Here is a 24,168-nt window from a genome sequence, read left to right as displayed (position 1 = left end):
CAGGCAGTGAGCCCCATCCCAGGGACCCGAGGGCGCCTGCGCCTTGGCGCGGCCCCGCCCTCTTCCAGCCTGACATCCGGGGCTCGGACATGGGCGTGTTCGGGGAAAGGGGGGCGGGAGGCAGCGGAAAGGAAGGATGTCGTGGGAGGCTGGAGAAGCCGGTAAAGGAGGCGAGGCGGGGCGGGGGAGGAGCCAGGGGCGTGGCGGAAGGAGCGCGCTGTCACGTGACCTGCGTGGCGACGTGTCGGCCATCTTGTGTTGTTGAGGCTGAAGACTGACTTGGTTTCTGAGCGACTCCCTGTCCCGGACCGCAGGTAACCAGCGACCCCATCTCACTCCCCTGCCCGGCTCCTCTCCGCGCCCCGACTCCGCCGTCTCCCACCACTCTCCCCCCCCCCCACGGAGCCGCCCGGGACTCCTGCCCGCGCTCGCGTCCCCGCCGCTCCGGTCCGACCCGGCCCAGCCGCATGGACATCCACAGGCCGCCCCGGCAGCGGCCACGGCCGGCTAGGGCGTCAGGCGAGGGGACAGGTCAGGTGCTGGGCCGGAGGGAGCCTCCTACCCCGCGACGGGCCGCGCCGGGCCCGGGCGCGTCTCGACGGCCGAGCCGGGGAGCCCCCTCCTCCGGGGCCCGTTGGCATCACGGGGGGGAGCCGAGGGAGCGAAGAGGGAGGTGGGGTGGGCAGTGTCAGGCCGATTTGCTCAGGGCCGGAGGGTTCCGCCTTCCGCTCCCTGCTCCCCGGGCCAGCCACCCGGCCCAGGCCGGGGTGCCCGGGGTAACAGCTGCTTCGGCCAGACAGCTGCTCCCGCCGGCCCCTCCTCCCCACACCTGGCCTCCGGGAGGTGCGCCTTTGCCTTCCTCACCGAGCATCTGTCTGCACCGTGGAGACTCCGTCCGTGGCGAGAGGACTGGGCTGGACCAGGCCCGAGGCAAGGTGGAGCCGTGATCTGAACCTGGGACGGAGGTTGGGAAAGTCGAGCCCGAGGCAGCTGTGGGACCCGAACGTGCTCGTCCGGTTGAGATGGGTTGTAGTCTTTTCAGTGTCAGCAGTTCCCACGGAGCTCTTCGGATCCTTGAGTTTGGTGGCCGAAGCCTAAATCACATTGATATTTCCGGCCACGGAATGGCCTGTGAAGGAAGCAGGTTGTAGGACCCGTGCTTGGGAAGCAACAACGTCGCTGTGCGTTTACCTAGCGCTGTTTTGTTTTGTTTTGTTTCCTTTCCCTGAAAGTCCGAGCACGTAAGCACGCCCAGTTGCTCTGTCAAGGAGGGTAAGTATTCCAGTTCCACTTAGCAGGAGTCGAGGACGGGGCCGGAAGCTGTGAACAGATCTGAGCCAGTGTTGTGCTTGCAGTGCAGGCAGTTTTGATTCCCGGGGTTGTGTGCACGGAAGATTCTCCGGCCTTCTGTAGTATTTCCTTTTTAGATTTAAAGCCTTTTTTTTTTTTTTTTTCTTGTCAACTCTTTCTAGTACATTAACTTTTATCTATCTAATACTTGCAGCCCTGACTCTCCGGAGTTTGTCCATTTTGGTTAGATCACAAATGTGTTCTCTTCATTCAGTGACGATTTCATGTGTCTTACTAATTAGCGTAGTAGCAGATTTTGGAGGGCTCAAGCTGGATGGAATATGTACTTTTCTGTTACATCAGATGCTGACATCAGTAGAGGATGCTAGGAAAAAACTTTTAAAGTGGCATGTATCTGGAAAAAATGTCACGCAGTTCTTCCTTTACAGTTTTTTTTTTTTAAGTTTATTTATTATTGAGACAGAGAGAAACAGAGCATGAGAAGGAGAGGGGCAGAGAGAGGGAGACACAGAATCCCAAGCAGGCTCCAGGCTCTGAGCTGACAGCATGGAGCCCCACCCGGGGCTTGAGCCCAGGCACCGTGAGATCATGACCTGACCCACCCAGGCGCCCCTTCCTTTACATTTCACAGCAGGGAGTACACTGGTAATGGGACTGATTTGTTGGAAAGTAAAGGGCTTTAGCCGTATCTGTACTTGAGGAAGCAGTTGAGAATTTTGAGACTGAGAAGGCAGAAGGGACTGTGTGCCTCTTCTTTCCTGCCTGCCTTTATTTGACTGAGACGGAGACTCCACCACTGTGGGTCGGGTGCTGGGGCCGAAACAGACCAAAAATCCTTTCTGTGGAGCTCATTTCTAGACAGACAAGTAAAAACTCAGGTTAAATATATAGTGTTGTGGTAAGTGATGTGGAAAACAATGAGACAGAAATAAGACGATAGGGATTTAGGGGTTCACTTTAAGTAGCCCCGAGAAGGATGCACAGAGAAGTGCATGCTGGAGGAAGGACCTGACCCGGGTGAAGGAGCGGTTCCTTTGGCTCCGGGGAGGAGGACGCGCCAGGCTGGGCAAGCTAGGGCGGAGAGACTGAGGCAGACGCTGCAGCGGGAGCAGGTTGGAAAAGTAGGGAGGCTAGTTTAGCCCGAGGGACACAAGCAGGAGGGGGGCTAGTAGAAAACTGTGTACCCTCCTCATTTTTACTAAGATAGGTAATTCAGTGAAAGTTTTCCCACATCTCTCATGACTGGTGGAAGGAGGGGACCAGATTCTGGAGATTTGGGCCAGTATGCCCAAATTCCCTTCCCTCTAGATAGGACACACTCCCCACCCCAGGTTGGAAAAACCAGGGTGCTCATAGAATGTATTTCAGGAAATTGTCCTGAAAAATCTTTCTTAAAAGTTTTTATTTAAAAAAAATTTTTTTAATGCTTATTTATTATTGAGATAGAAACAGAGCACGAATAGGGGACCCAGAATCTGAAGCAGGCTGCAGGCTCTGAGCTGTCAGCACAGTGCCTGACTTGGGGCTTGAACCTGCGAACAGTGAGATCATGACCTGAGCTGAAGTCGGATGTTTCACCGACTTAGCCACCCCGGTGCCCCTCTTAAAAGTTTTTAAGTGAGATGGATGATAGATTGCCTAAAAGATTTCTCAAAAGGAATTGCTTTCCAAGAGGGGATCTTTGGAATATTTAGGAATATTTGAAATTGTAGGGAAATTAATTTCCTGTGAAGCTTAGACACATCATTAAGAAATACAACCTGGGAGAATGGTAGAGTCAGCATATTAATTTATGTTATTCTTAATCTGATTAGTAAGAATTAAGGATTCTTAATTATTTCTCTCTGTCCATCCTAGTTTTAAATTCCTCTGGGTTTCTTTAATTTGTTTGAATGTCTTTTATAGCATATTACATGTGGAGAGCTTTTTGTGCTGAGTTTTTTATTTTCCTTTTTTGCCTTTCAGACTAGTTGACTAGTTCACCAATTAATTGGATACTTAGTAGACTTTTATCTCTGGAAAACACTTTTTTTTCTGATTTCCTTCCAGCTTATTTCCATATGCTTATTATTGAGCTTTCATAAATGTCTTCTTTCATATTAATTCACCTGAGGAATTTAATATTTTGGTTTTGAAGTGCTTTTGCTGGTAGGTTGAGTTGCATATATGAAAAATAATTTGCAGCTCATGAGAAGAGAGGAGTGTACAACTTCAGGGTGTGAGTGGGGCTCCTTGGCTAAGAGGAGCCACAGCAGTGATAGTGATGAGGTGGTGTTTTAATGGATTTTCCCCTCTTGTTCTGTCTGTTGAATTTTTGAAATGACATTTCCATATTATGTCTCTGATGTCATATCAGCTCATGTGTTCTCATGACTCTGCATTTTAATACTCCACATGTCTATTCTCTTTTTGTTGACTTTCACACTGGGAGATGACACTACTGATAGGGATTCTGTCTGGGAGAACCTTTTGGGTGAAAAGATTGTTGCTGACCCTTTTACCCTTGCCGTTCTAGAGGATCTTTGATTTGTGCCATTTTCAAAGACTGACTTCATTTGCAGCTCTCCATTATCCCCTGCTGATCGAATTTTCAGTACTTTCTGTTTTATTCTATTTCTTATAGATTGTAGTGGGACCAGTCTCATTAGGTTGAATCTGCAGCCTCTGTTGGTGTTAACCCAGGTATCTTAGAGGCAAGTTAAGTGTCCATTTTCCTTCAGCAATTTGAATTGCCTTAACATCATTTGGTCATCAATTGTAAAACTGAACCCAAGCCTTTTTTCCCCTATTAACTCTCTGCTAGGATTTTTATGGTAATAATGTTCTAGGATTTCCATTCATATTTAATGTCCTGAAAACTTACATATTTTTAAGTATATAAGTAGATTTTTACTTCATAGGAAGGCTTACTCATAGTTGGAATCCTAGTATTTCTTAACCTGATTGGGAGTTTATTTGTTTTTTTATGCTCAGATGAGAGAGAAATACAGTAGATTAATTTTACAGGAACGCAAAATGATACCTTTGTTGAATTGCCCATAATTTAAGACAAAATTTATTTTTACACTCAAATGTGGGGCTTGAACTCAGAACCCTGAGATCAAACTATACTGACTGAGCCAGCCAGGTGCCCTGATTTGCCTATAATTTTGTGTGAGGTTGAGGGGGAAAGAAGAGGGAGGTTAGAAAAACAAGAGAGCCCTCCTTTAAGTGGTCACAATTAATTTTATAAAAATATTTTCAAGGTATTGTGTACTTCAAGTAATTAAAGTATACAATTTTATATTTTCTTTTTAACCACAGAGTTTCATTAACTACAGAGGATTTAAACTTAATTTATACTTGCAATAGGAGATATTCAGAGCTTTTTTTTTTTGAGTTAGACTTTATTACCTAGTTGGCCACTGTTTTCCTTTTGTCTGCCCTTAGAAAACTAGACTGCAGTGCATAAAGTTGAATGATTTTTTTTTTGGGTCTTATAACACGTCTATTTTTTTTTTTTGCAAAATTAAGTCAAAAGGCAGAAGTGGCTTTCTCAAGTTACTTTCTTGCTGTTAATAAACTCATCAACTTTAATTTGTAATTATTGTTTTTTGACATGTAGCAGCATTTGAAGTATTATTTGATTTTAGCTAAGAAACCACTTGAAGCTGTTGTGTTTTATTTAATCCACTCCTTGTCACATGAGATGTCACTGTCCTGTGGATTTTTAAGATGCTGTCTCAGAACATTAAAAGAAGATTGTGATTTTGTAACTGAAAGCACACCTGGAGCTTTGCTCCTTGGGCATTTTGGCAGTGGTTCTATTTCTTGGGCTCACTGATTATTTGCCTAGGAGCACTGCTATGTGCTCGCAGTCATTTTTCTATCAGATGTGCTTAAAAATTAGTACCAAATCCCTGTGCTGTGGTTTTGAATGAAAACCCCAAGTTATCACTTACATAAACCCTATATTGGTGCTCATTTATCTTTATCAGAATCACTTAGAACTTTGTTGAAAATATGTATTTTTTAGTTCCACTCCAGAGCTACTGAAACTCTTTAAATGTTAGGAAAGTGGAAGTTAGTTTATAAGTATACAAGGTGATTCTAATATTTTAACCAGGTTTGGAACCATTTTCCTGTAAAAACTATTCATTACAAGAAATTATGTTTTTAACGTTTCCTAAGAGGTTGATTGTTGGGTCAATTACTTTAATACTTTTGTTATTTACAGTGTTAAAAGGACCTGAACAAAGTCTGCTTACACCTCCTGCTGTGAACCAGCAGAACTCTTGAACAGGTGAGTGTTGAAGGGAAGCACTGAGCTGAGGGCTTAGACAAACCGATGATTTTTGCTTTTAAGGTTTCAGAGTTTTTTGTCTTTTTTTTTTCTTTCTCATGAGGTTATAGATCGTAAAGGAACAACTTCTTAGGTACCGCTTAGATCCCTATGAACCACAAGAATAATCGTGCCCCTTCTTGCACTGTTCCTGGTGTGAATTTGTGTCTTAAACTGTTGTCATGATTTTTTGATGCCGTGAAACAGGAAGAGGAATTCTTTGGGGGCAGAAGTAAGGAGATATTTAAAGAACCCCAGAGCCTGTTGGCTTTCTTGAAGGACACGAACCAGAAACTGGGAAGCATTCAGGAGCTAAATAGGCAGTAGAGATAGCACTTCCCTCCATGCTGGCTAGTTAGTCTCCTCTCTTGTCTCTTTTTATCCTGCTTTAGTTGTCTTTTCACAATTTGGCCCTTCCTGTTTTAAAAACACATGGAAAAAAATCATTACTTTCTTTCCTGGTGCCATAAATCAAACTTTAGTGCCACTAGCCAACTGGTTATTAGCTTATTGTCTACATTTCAAATTCCTGGGAGGGAAAATTTGATGGTTGAAGTTTGTCCAGGTCTCCATCATTGGTCTAATTAGTAGGGCCATAGGACTGGAGTCTAGAAGTTCAAACAAACATAACTGAAAGATTCCACTTTAAGAGTCGGGCAGGTCTCAGAGAAGGTGTAGTGTCTAGGCAGAAACCTACAGAAGCTTGTGGACATTTTCCTTTCATAGAAAAATTTCTTATAGGTAGCAGCAGTTTCAGTTTTTATGTCCTGAGGAGTTAAAATATAGGTTTTCTTTTCATCAGTGAGCCCAGTAGGTTTCACCAATCATCCTTGTTTGAACTTCCTAGTGTAGTGTTTTTTTGTTTTTTTAAAGTTTGTTTGTTTTTGAGAACATGCATGCATGTGCATGGGGGAGGGGCAGAGAGAATCCCACATAGGTTTTGTACTGACAGTGGAGCTTGATCTTATGAACCTTGAGATCTGACCTGAGCCAAAATCAAGAGTTGGACATGTAATCGACTCAGCCACCAGACACTGCCCCTCACTGTGGCATTTTATCAGAAGTCTTGGTCTAGGGGGTTTAGAGCAGTGTCTGCGTTACAGGTTTAGCAAGTGAATGTAAGCCAATGAGAGCCTTGTTTGTGGAAAAATCATTGGTTATTTTTCATTGATTGCTTTTGTAAGTTTTAATTTCTGGATACTTTTTACAGTGTTAAGTAATGCTTAAGTATTAAGGAGCCATGGAGAACTTGAAGGGTGGGACTTGTACATGTGAACATATATTCACATCATTTGAGTGGTAGCAGGAATTTTCGCTGTTGGGAAAGGATCAGTGAGACAGTATAAACTCTTGGGTTAACATGTTTTTGTATTCTAGAATTATTAGGTAATACTGAAGCAAAAGTTTTTTAAAGGAGCATTTTGAAGCCCTGTTTATTTTTGTTTATAGCTTGTATGTATTTGGTCATATCTGATTACTTACGTAATTTTTTATTACTTAAATCTTAGTATATTGAGATTATTTTTTTAAAGATTGCATTTTTACGTAATCTGTATCCAACATGGGGCTTGAATTTACAGCCCTAAGATCCTGAGTTGTGTGCTCTACTGACTGAGCCAGCCCGGCCACCCCTTGGATATCGAGATTTTTAGTGCAGAGCCAAGGGATTGCTAATAAAAGTCCTCTCTTGTAGAGTGGCAGGTCCAGTGACAGGTCACAGATGTGACTTCCTGTGGTGCTGGTTTTCAGACAAGCTTTACTTTAGCAGCAGGTTACAGCTGAATTCTTTTTTTTTTTTAGCTGAATTCATTAATTTTTTTTAATGTTTATTCATTTTTGAGAGAGACAGAGAGACAGAATGTGAGCAGGGGAGGGGCAGAGAGAGAGGGAGACACAGAATCTGAAGCAGCTCCAGGCTCTGAGCTGTCAGCATGGAGCCTGATGTGGGGCTTGAACCAACAGACTTTGAGATCATGACCTGAACTGAAGTTGGCTGCTGAATCAACTGAGCCACCCAGGCGCTCCTTCAAGGTAGAATAGCCCTCCCGCTCTTACATTGTATGTTTTCTTTAATCTGGATTTTGGAGTGAGGTATATTCAGGCTTACTGTGTTAAGGCTTTGTGAGGTTTTAAAAAGATTTCTGCGTAATCTGTGTAAAACTTAACAGGCGCTGGGGATCCCTGGTCTGGAAAACATTGGCTTGTGGTGAGATTATCAGATGATGTAATATTTATGGCATTGTGAATTTTCCTAGAATAGTTCATTGATTGCTAATTTTGTTCTTCTTTCACCAAAAGGGATAAAAAGTAGAGATGTTTACATGTTGTTTAGAAGCAGTGGGGAGAATGATAGCAGTAGTTTTTCTTATAGTGATATTGTGGCCAGTATGTTATTTGGGAACATACTCCTTTTATTCAGATTGTCCCGGGTCCAGAGGAAGTCTTGGGAACTCTGGTCTCTTCAGTGTTGGTTCTTTGGTTGCAGATCCTGACAGGAATTGGCAGAGGTTCTTACTGTCTTGGTACTTTGTAATTGGTAAATCATGGCTCAGGCCTTGAAGACATGGCCACATCCAGGGGCTCACGATTAGGTCCTTGAGAATTGAGGTGGTGTTGCTCAAGCCATGGCCAATTGAGGGACTGGATGTGAAGCCATTCCACTGCAAGATCTGTGGGTCAGAGAGCCTTAATTTATGTCCTGGAATCTGATACTCGTCAGTCTTTTATACTGCTCCCACCATTGTTAGGAAATTTCTTCATAGTCAGGAGGAGTCTCTTCTTAGTGTGTTAGGAGAGTCTATTCTATTCCTTACCCTCAGGGCTTAGTGTATTGCTTAACCGAGTGATGCAGAGGAGTAGAAGGTGAAGGATAGTGGAGCAGAGTGGAAGATTGGGAGGAGGACAAACAGTGGCTTCCAAAAAATGAATTCCTCTGAAAATTGCAAGGGAATGGAGAAAAAAGAAAAAGGTAACCAAGTGGTATTGAGCACCGTATCATTATGTAGTGAAAAGTTTGTGGCCTTAAAAAATTTTTTTTTAATGTTTGTTTATTTTTAAGAGAGAGACAGAGTGTGAGTGGAAGGGGCAGAGAGAGAGACACAGAATCCAAAGCAGGCTCCAGGCTCCAGGGTGTCAGCACAGAGCCCGACATGGGGCTCAGAGCCACGAGATCATGACCTGAGCTGAAGCCAAATGCTTAACCGACTGAGCTACCCACATGCCCCGTAAAGTTTGTGGCCTTTTAAAGCAGAGAAGTGTGGGTTTAATTTTGTTACTTATTACATGTAGCTTGAGATAAGTAGTTAACCGCTGTTAGCCTTATTTCTACCTGTACAGTAGATCCCATCGTGGTTGTGGGAATTAAAAATCTAAAATTCCCAGTGTAATGCCTGGTGCACAGTAAATGGGCTTTCAGTAAATGATAGCTTTTATGATTGTCATTACCATGTAAATAGGTAAATTTTGATGATAAAATTTCATCTTTATAATTTGAATGGGGACATCAGTGAGTTCTGTTAGTAAGTCTTGTTTTGTTCTCAGTCCAGCAAGTACTTAAATAGCTGCTTTGTGCCGAGTGCTGAGCTAGCCACAGTGGTGAGCAAATCACGGCTTATAGCCTCATGGCAGAGGCAGTCAGAAAATGATTTAAGTAGGGGCGCCTGCGTGACTCAGTCGGTTAAGTATCTGACTTTGGGTCGGGTCATGATCTCGCAGTCCCTGAGTTTAGGCCCTGAGGTGGGCTCTGTGCTGACGGAGCCTGGAGCCTTCTTTTGATTCTGTCTCCCATCTCGGCACCTCCCCCGCCAACTCTGTTTGTCTCTCTCTCACAAATAAACATTAAAAAACATCATACAAGTTAATTTCAAAATGTGAAAAGTCTCTCTGTCCTTGGAAAAGATACATTTTTAACATCTAAATACTTAAGTGTCACATTTTAGATCTTGGTGGTGTTCTTATTTTATCCCTTTTGATAAGCTTTCCAGGGTATGTATGTATGTTTGCTGTAAGTTAATTTATGTATTTTTTTGGTTTGTCATTTTTTCCTTTTTCTCTGAGATAGACACATCTCAACTTAAATTTTTTTTTAATATTTATTTATTTTGAGAGAGAGAGAGAGCGCAAGTGGGAAAGGGACAGAGAAAGAAAGGGAGAGAGAACATTCCATTCCCAAGCAGGCCTTTTGCTATCAGCACAGAGTCCAGCGTGGGGCTCGAGCCCACAAACCATGAGCTGAAGTCAGACGCTTAATCACCTGAGTAACCCAGGCACCCTGACAATTATTTTTTTATTTTTTATTTTATTTAACAAATTTTTTAATTTTAATAAGCAAGACAGCGCTTATATGGGGTGGGGGAGGGGCAGAGAGAGGGAGACACAGAAACCGAAGCAGCTCCAGGCTCTAAGCTGTCAGCACAGAGCCAGAAGGGAGACTCAAACTCTGGAACGGCAAGGTCATGACTTCAGCCAAAGTCAGACACTCAACTGCTCAACCAGCTGAGCCACCCCAAGTAGTAGTCTTTCTTTAAAGGTTAGTTGCAATATGAAGTCTGAGTTATATCAGTGCACTTTTTGTATTCTGTAACATTAAAATCCATTGGTTTCTCTTGTACCTTAAATGACACAGATTCAAAAACATGCATTCAGGGGTGCTTGTGTGGCTCAGTCAGTTAAGCCTCTAACTCTTGATTTTGGCTCAGGTCATGATCTCATGGTTTGTGAGTTTCAGCGCTGTGTTGGTCTCTGTGTTTACAGCAGGGAGCCCGCTTGATATTCTGCTCCCCCCTCCTCCCAGCTTGCTTTCTATATTGTTCTCAAAATAAATAAAAATAAACTTAAAAATTGCATTTATTAATGTTAGTAGTCATCAGGAAAGGCTTGATGTATTGGGTAAGTCTGAGTACTGGAAAACCCATCAAACTGATGGTGAATAGAAGTTTTGCAAAATTCTAATTTTGCTTGAAAGCTCAAATTTTATTATTGGCAACAAGTACTGCCAATTTATTTTTTTGAGGTGACAGTGTCATTTTATTTATTTTTTGAAAGTTTATCAGCAGGATTGGGAGAGGGAAAGAGTGAAGCAGGGGGAAGAGAGAGAGAGAAAAAAAGAATCTCCAGCAGGCTCCACACTGTCATGACCCAAGCTGAAATTCAGAGTCCGACGCTTAACTGACTGAGCTACCCAGGAGTCACACACTTCGTTCATTTTTGGGAAAAAATGTCTGCTGTTACCAAGGTCTGTGTATCAGTTACTCTTTTACCACATGATCAGTGCAGTGCCAACACTGAATTATAATAGTTTTGACATCATGGCTACTTTTTTGAAAGAGATTTGGAAGACCTCACTTTGAGAATTGCTACTCTGGGGAGTTGAACAATTTTCAGTGTTCTATTTACGTATGATACATAGTTTTTTGTTTTTGTTTTGTTTTTAAAGCATTAAAAAATAAGTAATTTGAAATAGCAGCTGAAATGAACATATCATTGAGGTCTTTTAGATTTCATTGAGGGTTTTTAGTGTTCAGTAGATACAGATTTGTTCCTAAGTTATGGTTAGTTGTAAAGTAGCCTTCTCTTTTTAAGACTTTTTTTTAAGTTTATTTTGAGAGAGAACACTGGTTCATAATTGTGATTAGTTATCAAATAGTCCTCTCTTCTTAAGACTTTTTTACTGTTGATTTTGAGCGAGGACTCGTGTGTACTCTTTTTTTTTAATTTTTTAATGTTTTTTATTTATTTTTGAGAGACAGAGAGACAGTGCCAGCAGGGGAGGGTCAGAGAGAGAGAGACACACACAGAATCTGAAGTAGGCTCCAGGCTTTGAGATAGCTGTCAGCACAGCCCGATGCGGGGCTTGAACCCACGAACCGTGAGATCATGACCTGAGCCAAAGCCAGAAGCCAGCTGCTTAACCGACTGAGCCACTCAGGCACCCCATGTTTTATTTATTTTTGAGAGAGAGACAGCATGAGCAGGAGAGGGTCAGAGAGAGAGAGGGAGACACAGAATCCGAAGACAGGCTCAAGGCTCTGAGCTGTTAGCACAGAGCCCGACGCAGGGCTTGAACCTGCCAGCCGTGAGATCATGACCTGAGCCAAAGCTGATGCTTAAACAACTGAGCCACCCAGGCGCCCTCTAAAGATTTATTTTTAAGTAATCTCTACTCATAGGGTGAGGCTCGAACTTACAACCTCGAGATCAAGAGATGCATGCTCTACTGACTGAGCCAGCCAGGCACCCCTAATGTTTATTTTAATAGATTTAGAGAAAGATGATTTAGGAGTGCCTGGCTGATTGATTCATGGTTGCAGTTCTTGACCTCGGGGTTTGGAGTTCAAGCCCCATATTAGGTGTAGAGATTACTTAAAAATAAAATCTTTTAAAAATGTGTAAAGAAAGATTATCATAAAAGGAATATAAAATGTTAATCTTGGAATGCATTGCTCTTTGAGGGAGGCAGTTTATTTTTAGTAAGCTCAGTCTTTTTAAAATTCACCTCTTCTTGAAGTATAATTTACATAGAATAAAATGGAGATTTTATGTACACCTGTATTAAGTGTACATTTTGATGAGTTTTGACAAATGTATATATTTGTATAACTGTCACCACAATCAAAATCTGTAACATTGTCATTACCTGTAGAAGTTTCCTTCTACTTCTTGCAGTCATCTTTCCTCCCCCACTCAATTATTTTCTGTGACTGTACATTAATTTTGCCTCTTCTAGGATTTTACATAAGTGGAATAATTCAGTATGTATTCTTTTTGGGTCTGGCTTCTTTGGCTCAGTACAACGTCTGATTCATCATGTTGCCGCAGGTATCAGTTACTAGTTTTTTATTGCAGAGAGTATTGGGTGTGACTATTAGAGTATTTGTTTATCGATTCATCTGTGAATGAACATTTGGTTGTTTTTGGTTTGGGGTTAGGAATAAAGCTGACCATTCATGGCATAGGTAGTGATTCAGACTGTGCTGGATTACAGTGCTTATCACAACACTGTAAAGTAGGGATTTAAATTTCTCTTAGGATGAGAAGTCAGCAGAGCATCTATACTTTTTTTTAAAGATATGCCACCAAAGGGTAATTAACATAGAAATAAATAGTATTTTGCAAGGTTTCATATACAATATGTGATCCAGATAGATGTGCCTAATTCTTTTGATCTTTGATGATTTTCTTTGTTCTTTTTCCTAGAGTTTAACTGTTTAGTAATAAATTGAATAATTGAAGCCTAATTTTGCTTTATGATGTTTTGTCCTCAGTAAATGTGTTAATAGATCATGTTTTCAAAATTATTCAGAAACATTTGCATGTTTGGGGGTGCCTGGCTGGCTCAGTTAGAGCAAGGGACTTTTGATTTCAGGGTTGTAAGTTTGAGCCCCATGTTGGGTGTAGAGATTACTTAAAATCTTAAAAAAGTTTGCTTACAAATGAAGATCAGATGGTTTCAAAGGGGAGAGTGTCTTCTGCCGTAATAGTTGAGAGAAGTTTCCGTTTGCTTTTGTACCTTAAAATTGTGTGTGTGTGTTTTATTAATCTCCACATCCAATGTAAGCTTTGAACTCAGAATCCCAAGATCAAGAGTCACACGCTCTACTGACTGAGCCAGCCAGGCACCCTCTTAGAATTTTAAACTAAGTTAATGTTCTAAAGAATATTAACTTTCTATGACATTTATGTTGCGGTTGTAAAGTATTTCATAGAAACCAGGCAGACACTTTATGTGAGAATTAAAATATATTTTGTCATAAAAGTAATTGAAGAATATTGCAAATTATGAAAATAAGGAAAAATCATTAATCTCACCTCACTAATATTTCTTCATTTCTGTGTTCTCTTTGTCTTTAAATGACATACGGGTAATTACACTCTTGTGTGCAAACATCATTGTACCTGTATTCTGTTGTGTGAATGTGCTGCTTTCATCAGCTAGCTTCCTGTCTTTTATGAAGACAAGTGATGTGGTGTATGTGGTTCTCTCCTCATGTTTCCTTTTCATTGTTTTCCTTAGCTTTAGCTTTTTTCTGAAGTTTGGAAGAAAAAAGCATTGAGACTTACATTTTCAACTTTTAAAAGTAATCTTTACCTCCCAATATGGGGCTCAAACTCATAACCCCGAGATCAAGAGTTGGATGCTCTTCTGACTGAGCCAGTGCTCCTACTGCTGCTGCTTCATCTTAATGAAGACTCGTTTATGGTCTTAAGCAAATGATAAACGTATAGGTTATTATTATATCAATACAGTGACATTAGTTTTTTTTTAATCAAAAATTTACGTAGGGAATGAACTTAGTATTTGTTATCAGAAGATTGGCATTTGTTAATTTTTTAAATGTTTAATTTATTTGAGAGAGTGAGCGCGGGCACATACACGGGGGAGGGGCAGAGAGAACCCTGAGCAGGCTCCACACTGTTGTGCAGAGCACATCATGGGGCTCCAGCTCACAATCGCGAGCCGAAATCAAGAGTTGAACACTTACCTGACTGAGCCACCCAGGCACCCCAGAGGATTTGTATCTAAAATAGCTTTGTCAGGGTGCCTGGGCAGCTTAGTTGTTAGAGCATCCAGTTCTTGATAACTCGGGGTCGTGAGTTTGAGTCCCACGTTGGGTGTAGAAATCACTTAAAAACTGTATGTTAGGGGTGCCTGGCTGGCTTGGTCGGTAGAGTATGCAACTCTTGATCTTGGGGTTGTGAGTTCAAGCCCCATGTAGGGCATAGAGCCTATTTTAAAAAAAGATAGCTAAAATATATGTATATATTTTATTTTATTTTTTTAAAGTTAATTTTTGCGAGACAGAGAGACAGTGACAGAGTTTGAGTAAGGGAAAGGCAGAGAGAGAAGGAGACACAGAATCTGAAGCAGGCTCCAGGCTCTGAGTTGTCAGCACAGAGCCCGATGTGGGGCTCGAACCCACAAACTGCGAGATCATGACCTGAGCCGAAGTCAGACGCTTAACTGACTGAACCACCCAGGCACCCCTATATATATATATATATTTTTTTTTTTAAAGCTTATTTATTTTGAGAGAGAGCAAGTGTGGAAGAGGCAGAGAGAGGGAGAGACAGAATTCAAAGCAGGCTTCATGCTGTCAGTGCAGAGCCCAGTGCCAGGCTCAGACTTTAGCAACCAAGAGATTATGACCTGAGCTAAGGTCAACCAACTGAACCACCCACATGCTCCTAAAATATTTTTAATTGGACTTTTTCTTAGTGAAAGTATTTTATGGTTTATTTTAACCTTATTTATTTACTTACTTATTTACATTTTATTTTTTAAGTAATCTCTGCACCCAACAGGGTGTTCAAACTCACAATTCCTACATCAAGAGTCGCGTGTTCCACTGACTGAGCCAGTCAGGTGCCCCCTATTTTAACCTTTTTTTTTTTTAAATTTTTTTAATGTTTTATTTATTTTTGATACAGAGAGAGACAGAGCATGAGAGGGGGAGGGGCAGAGAGAGGAGGAGACACAGAACCAGAAGCAGGCTCCAGGCTCTGAGCTAGCTGTCAGCACAGAGCCTGACGCGGGGCTTGAACCCACGACCGTGAGATCTGACCTGAGCCGAAGTCAGAGGCTTAACCGATTGAGCCACCCAGGCGCCCCTATTTTAACCTTTTTGATACTAAGGTATCGAATATAGTAAATAGGTGGACATATCTGAAGTGCATAGTTGGAAAAAATTTTACATATGATTATACTTCTGTCATCACCAGTTAGATAAAGAGAGTGAACATTTCGAGCACCCCAGAAGGCCGCTGCTTCCTCCTCACTAGTTCTGCTTCCCCGATGAGCGCATTTCTGACCTCTGTCCGCTTTCGATTACTTGTTAGACTTCGTATCAGAGGAATCACAGTGTATATTCTTTGGTGGGTTCTTTGCTGAACACGATGTCTGTGATATCTGTGCTATTGTGTCAGTAATGGCTTCTTTTCTTTTTTAATTGATGAATGTTTTATAGTAATGTACTGCAATTTAACTTTTTGTTTTGAAATAATTTCAGACTACTAGAAAAGTTGCCAAAAATTAAGATTTTTTTTGTAGTCCCTTCATGTAGTTTGGTCACTAGTTTCTAATATTTTCTGTATTTAATCGCTCATTTCTTTCTCTTTTTCTTTCTTGTATGTGCATGTATGTATGTATGTATATAATTCTTCACGTAATTTATAATATATAACATTTTATATATAAGTTTTTTCCATTCCATGGGCACCTGGGCGACTCAGTCAGTTAAGCATCTGACTCTTGATTTTGGCTCCAGTCATGATCTCATGGTTCGAGAGTTTGAGCCTGGTGTCAGGCTCTTTGCTGACAACACAGAGGCTGCTGGGGATTCTCTCTCTCCCTCTCTCTTTGCCCCTTCCCTACTTGTGTACTCTCTCTCTCAGAATAAATAAATATTAAAAAGTTTTCCATTCCATTTGAGAGTTTGATAACAGACCTCATGCTCCGTTACCCTAAAACATTTCTATCGTTTTTAAAAATAAATTTATTATTTTTTAAATGTTTAGTGTTTAGAGAAAGAGTGTAAGCAGGAGAGGGACAGAGAGGGCGGGAGACAGAGGTTCCGAGGCAGGCTCTGTACTGACAGCAGAGAGCTGGTTCTCTGGCTTAAACTCACCGAACTGTAAGATCATGACCTGAGCCGAAGTCGGATGGTTAGAGACTGAGCCACTCAGGTGTGCCTAACTTATTATTATTATTATTATTTTTTTAAGTAAGCTCTGTATCTGTCATAGGGCTTGAATTCATGACCGTGACATCAAAAGTCCCATGCTGCACTGACTGAGACAGCAGTGCCCCTTTAGTGTTACTTTCTAGAATAAGAACATTCTCCTACATAATCACAGTAAAAATTTCAGAGTCATAATTAACATTGATACAGTGCTGTTACCTAATCCATTAACTCCTATTCAGATTATTACAGTTGTCTCTTTAATGTCTTTTCCCCCCAACATTTATTTATTTTTGAGAGACTGAGAGACAGAGCATGAGCAGTGGAAGGGCAGAGAGAGAGGAAGACACAGAATCTGAAGCAGGCTCCAGGCTCTAAGACTGTCAGCCCAGAGCCCGATGCGGGGCCTGATGTGGGGCTCGAACTCAAAAGCTGTGAGATTATGACTCGAGCCGAAGTCAGATGTTTAACTGACTGAGCCACCCAGGTGCCCCAATGTCTCTTTTTTTTTAAGTTTATTTAGTTTGAGAGCAAGCGAGCTTGTGTGCACACACAAGTGGGAGGGGGACAGAGAAAGAGGGACAGAATCCCAAGAAGGCTTCATGCCATCAGCACAGGGCCTAATGAGGTGCTCTAACCCACGAACTGTGAGATCATGACCTGAGCCGGATCAAGAGTCCATGCTTAACCAGCTGAGCCATCCAGGTGCTCCTCTGTCATGTCTCTTATCGCTGGTTTAGGATGAAATTAAGAATCATACAGGCACCTGGTCTTAATACGGTTCCCTTAATCTGGGATAAGTCTTCAGCTTTTAAAAAACTTGAAAAAATTTTTGGCCTCTTATGACGTTGATATTTTTGGAGACTACAGTTGATTGGTTTTATGTCTGTCAGTTTGGGTATATTTTTTCAAGATTAGTTTCAGTTTATGCATTATTGTCAGGAATGTAAACATAAATAATGCTGCCTCCTTCTCAGTGCAACACATCAGGAGGACACTTTATCTCATTATTTTTGAGAGAGAGGCAGAGCATGTATGTGCTCCAGAGCAGAGGAGAGGGAGAGAGAATATTTGGCAGGTTCCATACCCAGCCTGGAGCCTGATGCAGGGCTTGATCTCAGGACTGAACATGAGATCTTGACCTGAGCCGAAATCAAGAGTTAGATGCTTGTCCCCGTTTGTCTCATTTTTTATTTATTTTTTATTTTTTATTTTTTTAAATTTTTTAAATTAATTAATTAATTTTTTAAAAACTTTATCCTCTTTTCCTTTGGGACAACTTTAAAAATTTTTTTTAATGTTTTATTTATTTTGGATACAGAGAGAGACAAAGTATGAGAGGGGGAGGGTCAGAGAGAGAGGGAGACACAGAACCGGAAGCAGGCTCCAGGCTCTGAGCTACCTGTCAGCACAGAGCCTGACGCGGGGCTCGAACCCACGAACATGAGATCTGACCTGAGCCGAAGCCAGAGGCTTAACCGACTGAGCCACCCTGTCTCATTTTTTAATGATGTTACCTTTCGTAGTCCCAGAGCTGGCTGGAGGAGATGCGCAGGGAAGGGAGGTGTGAAGAGGTGGGGAACTTCAGTGCTGTCTGGCATACCACCCTCTCCTTGCAGCTCTACTTTAGTCGTTTGCTCATTCATCTCTTTGCGCTGATGAACATAGTAGCCAAGTGTGTTTTTGGTAATTGTGAATGAAGCTGTTTTGAATATCTTATCTTTTGGTGGAAGTTTCCTTTGAATATGTGTCTAGCAGTGGATTATGGGATCGTGGAGTAGGTGTATATTTAGATTTGATAGATACTGCCAAACTATTGTTGAAGTGGTTGAACTAATTTGCACTAATGGAGTTATTAATGTTGTGTTATCTTAATCCAGATCTGGCTAAGGTAAAAGTATCTTGCTGTTGGAAAGGGGACAGAATTATACATTTATTTGGGACTGTGTACATGAGAACTGCTAGAAGATCTTTTTTTTTGCTCCTGGGAAACTGGAATTAAGTGTGGGGGCAGATTCCGGTTCCTTGGTGTTCGTCCTGTTACTCTTTGTCAGACTGTGCATAGTACCGGCTGGAGTTCATTCCAGATTTGCCGTGGTTTTTTCTGGGTAAGTTTTATATAATCCAGGAGATGGAAATTTGCAGCAGCAGATGATATTTATAAGAAAAATTCAGGAGATTTTAGAGGAGTGTATGTTTTTTTAAAATGTTTGTTTATTTTTGAGAGAGAGAGAGAAAGTGAGCGCATGACCCAGGGAGGGGCAGAGAGAGAAGGAGACACAGAAGCCAAAGCTGGCTCCAGGCTCTGAGCTGTCAGCACTGAGCCCATTGCAGGGCTCGAACCCATGAACCGTGAAATCATGACCTGAGACTAAGTCTGATGCTCCACCAACTGAGCCACCCAGACACCCCAGGAGTATGTGTTTTGAATGATTAGTAGTGGTAGCTAATTGGTCTTGTCAAGACTTCTGGAAGCAGTATCAGGGATACTTCCAGTGTTGAACTGTCTGCTGTTGTGCTGGATGCTGATTCTGCTTTGGCCTCTCCTTGCTTATGTTTCTCCAGTTAGTACTTTAATTACATAGATCTGCAGCTCCTTCATGTTGACAGTGACTGGGCCCAGAAGTTGTCTGGCTTCTTGGCATTGTGCCAGGTTGTAAGAAAATGGTAGACTTCGAGCTGAGGGGTCAGGGTCTCCCTTTTCTTTGTTGCAAACCCAATGGTAATGTAGAGGTGGGTTGATTTCTTTTCTCTCCTCTCTTGAACGTGCACTTACATGCCCACAGAGTGAGTGATGCAGTCCCAAAGAGGAGCTAAGGAGCCCAGGAAAACTAGAAAAATAGAGAAAAAAATAATTATACTAGTAATCAGAGATAAGATCGTTGCTAGTGGGGGCTAATTTAGCACAGAATTTTTTTGTCTGTTTTTGTTTTTTAATTTTCTTTTAGTGCTTGTTTATTTTTGAGAGAGAGAGAGAGAGAGAGACAGTTAAAGCAGAGGAGATGCAGAGAGAGAGAGGGAGACACAGAATCTGAAGCAGGCTCCAGGTTCTGAGCTGTCAGCACAGAGACCCATGCGGGGCTTAAACTCATGAACCATGAGATCATGACCTGAGCTGAAGTTGGATGCTTTACTGACTAAGCCACCCAGGTGACCCTAGCACAGAGTTTTTAGGCTGTTGACAAAAAGGCCAGATTATATTGCATATTGCACTCATTATCAAGTATATGTTGCAGTTTATCAAAGAAGACCAATTTCCTAGTATTATAAGGAATATATTTACTTTAATTCACTTGTAAGGAATTTTGATTAATGGACAAAGTCTGAAATATCGGTTATATAGGAGTATTTTGTCAGCTATTTTTAAGTCAGCTCTGAAAATTTGAGGGTAAACCTATGTCTGAGTTTCTTATCTCAGAATTGGAATAGCTAGAGAGAAACTGCTAGAGTCTTACCATTTGTCTGTCATAGTTGATTTCAGCACCGGAAAGATGGGCTAATAGGGTGGTCTCTGCACATATTCCATATAAAGCACTTTATGCCATTATGTCCATTTTATGCCCTTTTCATGAAAAATTTGGGTGCTTTTATATTTCAGGATGCTAGGACCAGGTTCGTTCTCAGAATTCGCCGTGTGCTGTGTGTTACTGTCATCATCGGTTATGAGATGAATGAGAATCCCTCTGTCTAGTCATCCTTTTGTTGTCTCCTCTTCCTAACCATGGAGTTTCTCTTCTCCTGCTGACCCAGTCTCCTGGCTCCATTCCAAGAATCTTTACTGGGGTTTCTGAAGTGTAATTTTTGTATGTTAAACCTTCTCATGTGTTAAATTGGTCATAGGATGTTTTTCAGCATTATTAAAGTAACTGAAGTCCATTGTGCCCTGATAATTTTATCTTCTTTTTAACCTTCTGGGGTTACCAGTGCATTTCCCTGTATGGTTGAGGTGTGTGGGTTGTTGGTAAGCAGAATCAGGAACTTTATCTTTTATCTTCTTCCATTTATGGCCTGTTCTGTTCTTTGATTAGAGTCACCATTCAACCTGGTTTGCTCCTATTGTCTCTGTGCAGTTTTTAATGCCCTGCTTGCACATACTGTTTTCTGGTGTGTGTATATGTATGTATGTAAATTCTACTCCCAGTGTGGTGCTCAAACTCACGATCCTGATAACAAGAGTTGCATGCTCTACCAACCTAGCCAGCCAAGTACCCCCCTCACGTTTCTAGAACTACTTTTCAGGTCACTATTGACTTCATTGTGGAAGTCAGTGAATACTTTTCAATCTTTACCTTTTTTTTACTTCAATGTTTGAAACTTTTGAATTCTTTCATAAAAAAAATTGTGCCAGTACTATCTTTGTTGTAGACACAAATTAGAAACTTAATAGGAAAAGAATTATACATAATTCTGTTCAAAAGTAAATACTAACAATGTGTGGCATATTTATGTATACCCACTAAGAATATATTTTAGAACTTGTTGAATGTAATGATATTCTCTGTACTCTGTAACCTGCCTTAAACATTTAATATGTTGTTGACATCTTTTAATGTCAGAATGTAGTTATTATTTATTATCACCTCTTTCTCATAGGCATGTAAGTCTGGCTTCCACAATATCTGCTGCACTTCTAACACTCCTCCTTTCCTATTAGCTTTTTTTTTTTAAGTTTATTTATTTTGAGAAAGAGAGGGAGAGAGAGAATCCCAAGCAAACTCCGTGCGCCAGTGCAGAGCCTGATGTGGGTCTCGATCTCACGAAATCATGACCTGAGCTGAAACCAAGAGCCAGACGCCCAACCAGCCGAGCCACCCAGGCATCCTTACTTTTAGCTCTTGATAATTCTTTCTCCTCAGGCATCTTAAATGATCTTCCTGAAGTGCAGATTTTATCCTAGACATTTTCTTGCCCCAATCTTTTTATAGCTTTTTATTGCCCTTGGGATATAAAATGCAAAGTCTTCTATGCTATGGGCATTAATTTATCAGTCTTCACTTTAGTTTTTAGCCTTATTGAACAAACAGATAATCTCCCCCAAAGATCCTGGCTCTTCCTCCTTTCTGTTATAGATACAGTGAATGTGGAGGAAGTGAGAGTCCCCGGTGGGGTGAAAGGTTAGTGTTAGAGATTTCTAACCACATGGCCTTTCTCTTCCTGCCAGTATCCTCCTGCATGGTGTTTGCTGGGCTTTGTCTGTGTCTTTTGAGCTTGTTCCTGGATTTCTGCTTTGTGGTAGTTTCATTCAATTTTTGGTTGCAGTTTTGATGATTTACTTCCAAATCTGTTTTCTCATCCCCATCTTGACTCTACACTAGAGTCTGTATTAATAGTGGTCTTTTGGGATGTTTCCTTAGGTGCATTCATTTTGATCAAAACCATAAGTGTCTTTGCTCCCAAATTTTCTTTTTACTTTCAAGTTATAAATACAGATAGATATGTACAGTATATATAGTATACATACAGGTATAATGTATACGTAGTATTGACTCCTATAGGTTCCATTTCATTTCTGCATCTTTTTTTTGTGTGTGTGGGTACGCTGATTTATTTATTTTTGAGAGAGAGAGAGAGAGAGAGAGAGAATGTGAGTGGCAGAGGTGCAGGGAGGGAGAGAGAATCCATGCAGAGACTAACACCGGGTGATCCTATGACTGTGAGATCATGACCTGAGCTGATACCAAGAGTCAGATGCTTTACCAACTGAGCCATCCAGGTGCCCCTATTCTGCATCTTATGTTGATTAGATTTTCCTTTCCAGAGGGAGCAGTGCTGCTTCTACTTAGAACATGGAGTAGATACTTGACTGGATCCTTGGTGTAATGCAAGCCATTGTAAGGGAGGTGGGGCAAGGCAGTCCTTCTGGAGCAAAGGAATGGCATGAACAGAAGCACAGAAGGAGAATGCAGTGGAGAGTAGAAAGTTCTAATTTGGCCTTGAGTTTGGAGGTGAAATAGTAGGAGGTTGAGTTGAGGAGGGGTATAGGTTATCAAATTGGTGGGGACCTGAAATACCAGTTTTGACCATAGATGGTAGGTTTAATTGACAGTTTTACAGAGGGGCAGGCATGAGCAGAGTTGTGCTTTAGGAAGGTTGATCTTGTTAGATGTGAGTAGTTAGAGAGTGACACAGGGAAGCAGATTAGAAAATTTATTGTAGTAATCCGAACGTGAGTTAACAAAGGTGTAACTATAATAAAAGGAGAATGCAAGAAAAATCTTGAAGGAGGAACTGACCAAATTTGAGACAAAATGTTTGGATATAAGGATGCAATGAGGAAAGAGTTGCAGATGATTCTGGTTTTGAGTCTGGCTGTCTATTGGACTGTGAAAAAAAACAGTACCTTGATCAGTTGTTGATGAAGTGGATATCTAGGAGGAGTAGGCAGCTGAAAATGCCACATAGACCATGGGTGAAAAAAAATCAAATCTGTTATTAACAGCAGGGCTAGGGCCCTTTCCCAGGGGAAGCAGTTTGGAAATTTGTGGGAGAAATTTTCATTGCTCTTGTTACAGTTTCCCCTCCCCCCACCCCCACTGCCCTTGTGTTCCTTGTTACCCTTGTGATTTAGTAGGTAAGAGTTCTACCCAAAGTGCTAGTAGAGAATACCACTGTAGATAAGAAAAGGTTCAAGACAATACGTAAACAGGATTCATAGTTAAATAAACGATGGGTATGCTGAGGGAAGTTAGAAGAGAAACTTGGAAATGGCAGCTAAATAGGAAGGAAATGAAGATAGGAAAGCAATACCAGTACAATGCTGGTCATGGAGGAAAGAAGAGAGAGTTTCAAGAAAAGGCAATCTGGAGAGGCAGGAGGGCGTGGAAGGAGCACAGCATCCAGAGTCCGGTCCAAATCTTGACCTATAAAAATTCAGAGCTGTTTTCTAAGGCTCACAAGTCTCCTGCAGCTTTGTGTTGACGCCATTTAGCTCAAGGCGAAACCTGTGTCATTTCAGTACCTCACTGCATCCTTAGAAAGGACAGTTGAGAAATAGGCCGAGTTTCCATTCTGACTAATATAGTATTCAGGGACATTGGGTAAGACAGTCTCTCTGTTATATATATAAAAAATTAGAACTGGGCTCATTTAAGTTGATTTTGGAAGGAGCAGTCTGAGGTGGGGCATTGAGAATTAGAGATTATAGTACTGTAAGAATTTAAATGAGATTTCTTCAACAGTAGTTATGACGGTTAGATTTCTTGCTTCAATTCATAAAAAAGAATCTGAGTAGAATATCATTCTGAGTAATGTAGATCTATCTTTAGCTGATAATTAAATCACCCGGATTATTATTCTTAGGCTTTTGTTTTTGTTTTTGTTTTTTTTTTATTTTTGAGAAACAGAGACAGCGAGAGCAGGGGAGGGTCAGAGAGAAACGGAGACACAGAATCTGAAGCAGGCTCCAGGCTCTGAGCTGTCAGCGCAGAGCCCGACGCAGGGCTCGAACCCACAAACCATGAGATCATGGGACGCTTTACTGACTAAGCCACCTAGGCGCCCCTATTCTTAGGTTCTTAAGAATTCTTCAAAAATCTTCACATTGGGAAGTAACCTTCATATAAGAAAACCATTTTTAGTTGGAATGTAGCATAACTTAATTGAATCTAACATGTATCAGTTGTGAGACTCTTTATTTTATGTATTACTAAGGAGGAAACCATCCTGTGATATAAACTGCTACAGAGTTTTTTAATTAGTTAAAATTTGTATTGTACTTTTTTTCCTTCAGTTGTCTGCAAGGGGTGCCTGGGTGGCTCAGTTGGTTAAGCGACCATTTTGGCTCAGATCATGAGCTCTCTTACATTAAAAATTTTTTTTCTTTTCAGTTTATTTATTTAGAGAGAGTGAGTGTACAAGTGG

The 24,168-nt window shown here is 41.3% G+C and overlaps 1 protein-coding gene across 7 annotated transcripts in view; it reads left to right on the top strand.

The window, feature by feature from the left end:
• The first annotated feature begins 228 nt into the window (after positions 1 to 228).
• The window catches only part of GIGYF2 (GRB10 interacting GYF protein 2), a 134,912-nt gene continuing 110,972 nt past the window's right edge, over positions 229 to 24,168 (top strand). For 5 of the 7 annotated variants that reach the window (XM_029933585.1, XM_029933584.1, XM_029933583.1 and 2 more), the window contains exons 1-2: positions 236 to 314; positions 5,528 to 5,593. The gene's annotated coding sequence lies outside the window, so the exon portion shown is untranslated. Of the gene's footprint in view, positions 315 to 3,934; positions 3,994 to 5,527; positions 5,594 to 24,168 lie in introns of all 7 variants that reach the window. The other 2 variants (XM_029933580.1, XM_029933581.1) reach the window with 2 other exon arrangements.

This window comes from Suricata suricatta, chromosome 3 (assembly GCF_006229205.1).
Source record: "Suricata suricatta isolate VVHF042 chromosome 3, meerkat_22Aug2017_6uvM2_HiC, whole genome shotgun sequence".
Lineage (NCBI taxonomy): Eukaryota > Metazoa > Chordata > Mammalia > Carnivora > Herpestidae > Suricata > Suricata suricatta.
Note: the sequence above shows the minus strand (reverse complement) of the source record. Positions and strands in the feature narration are given on the sequence as shown.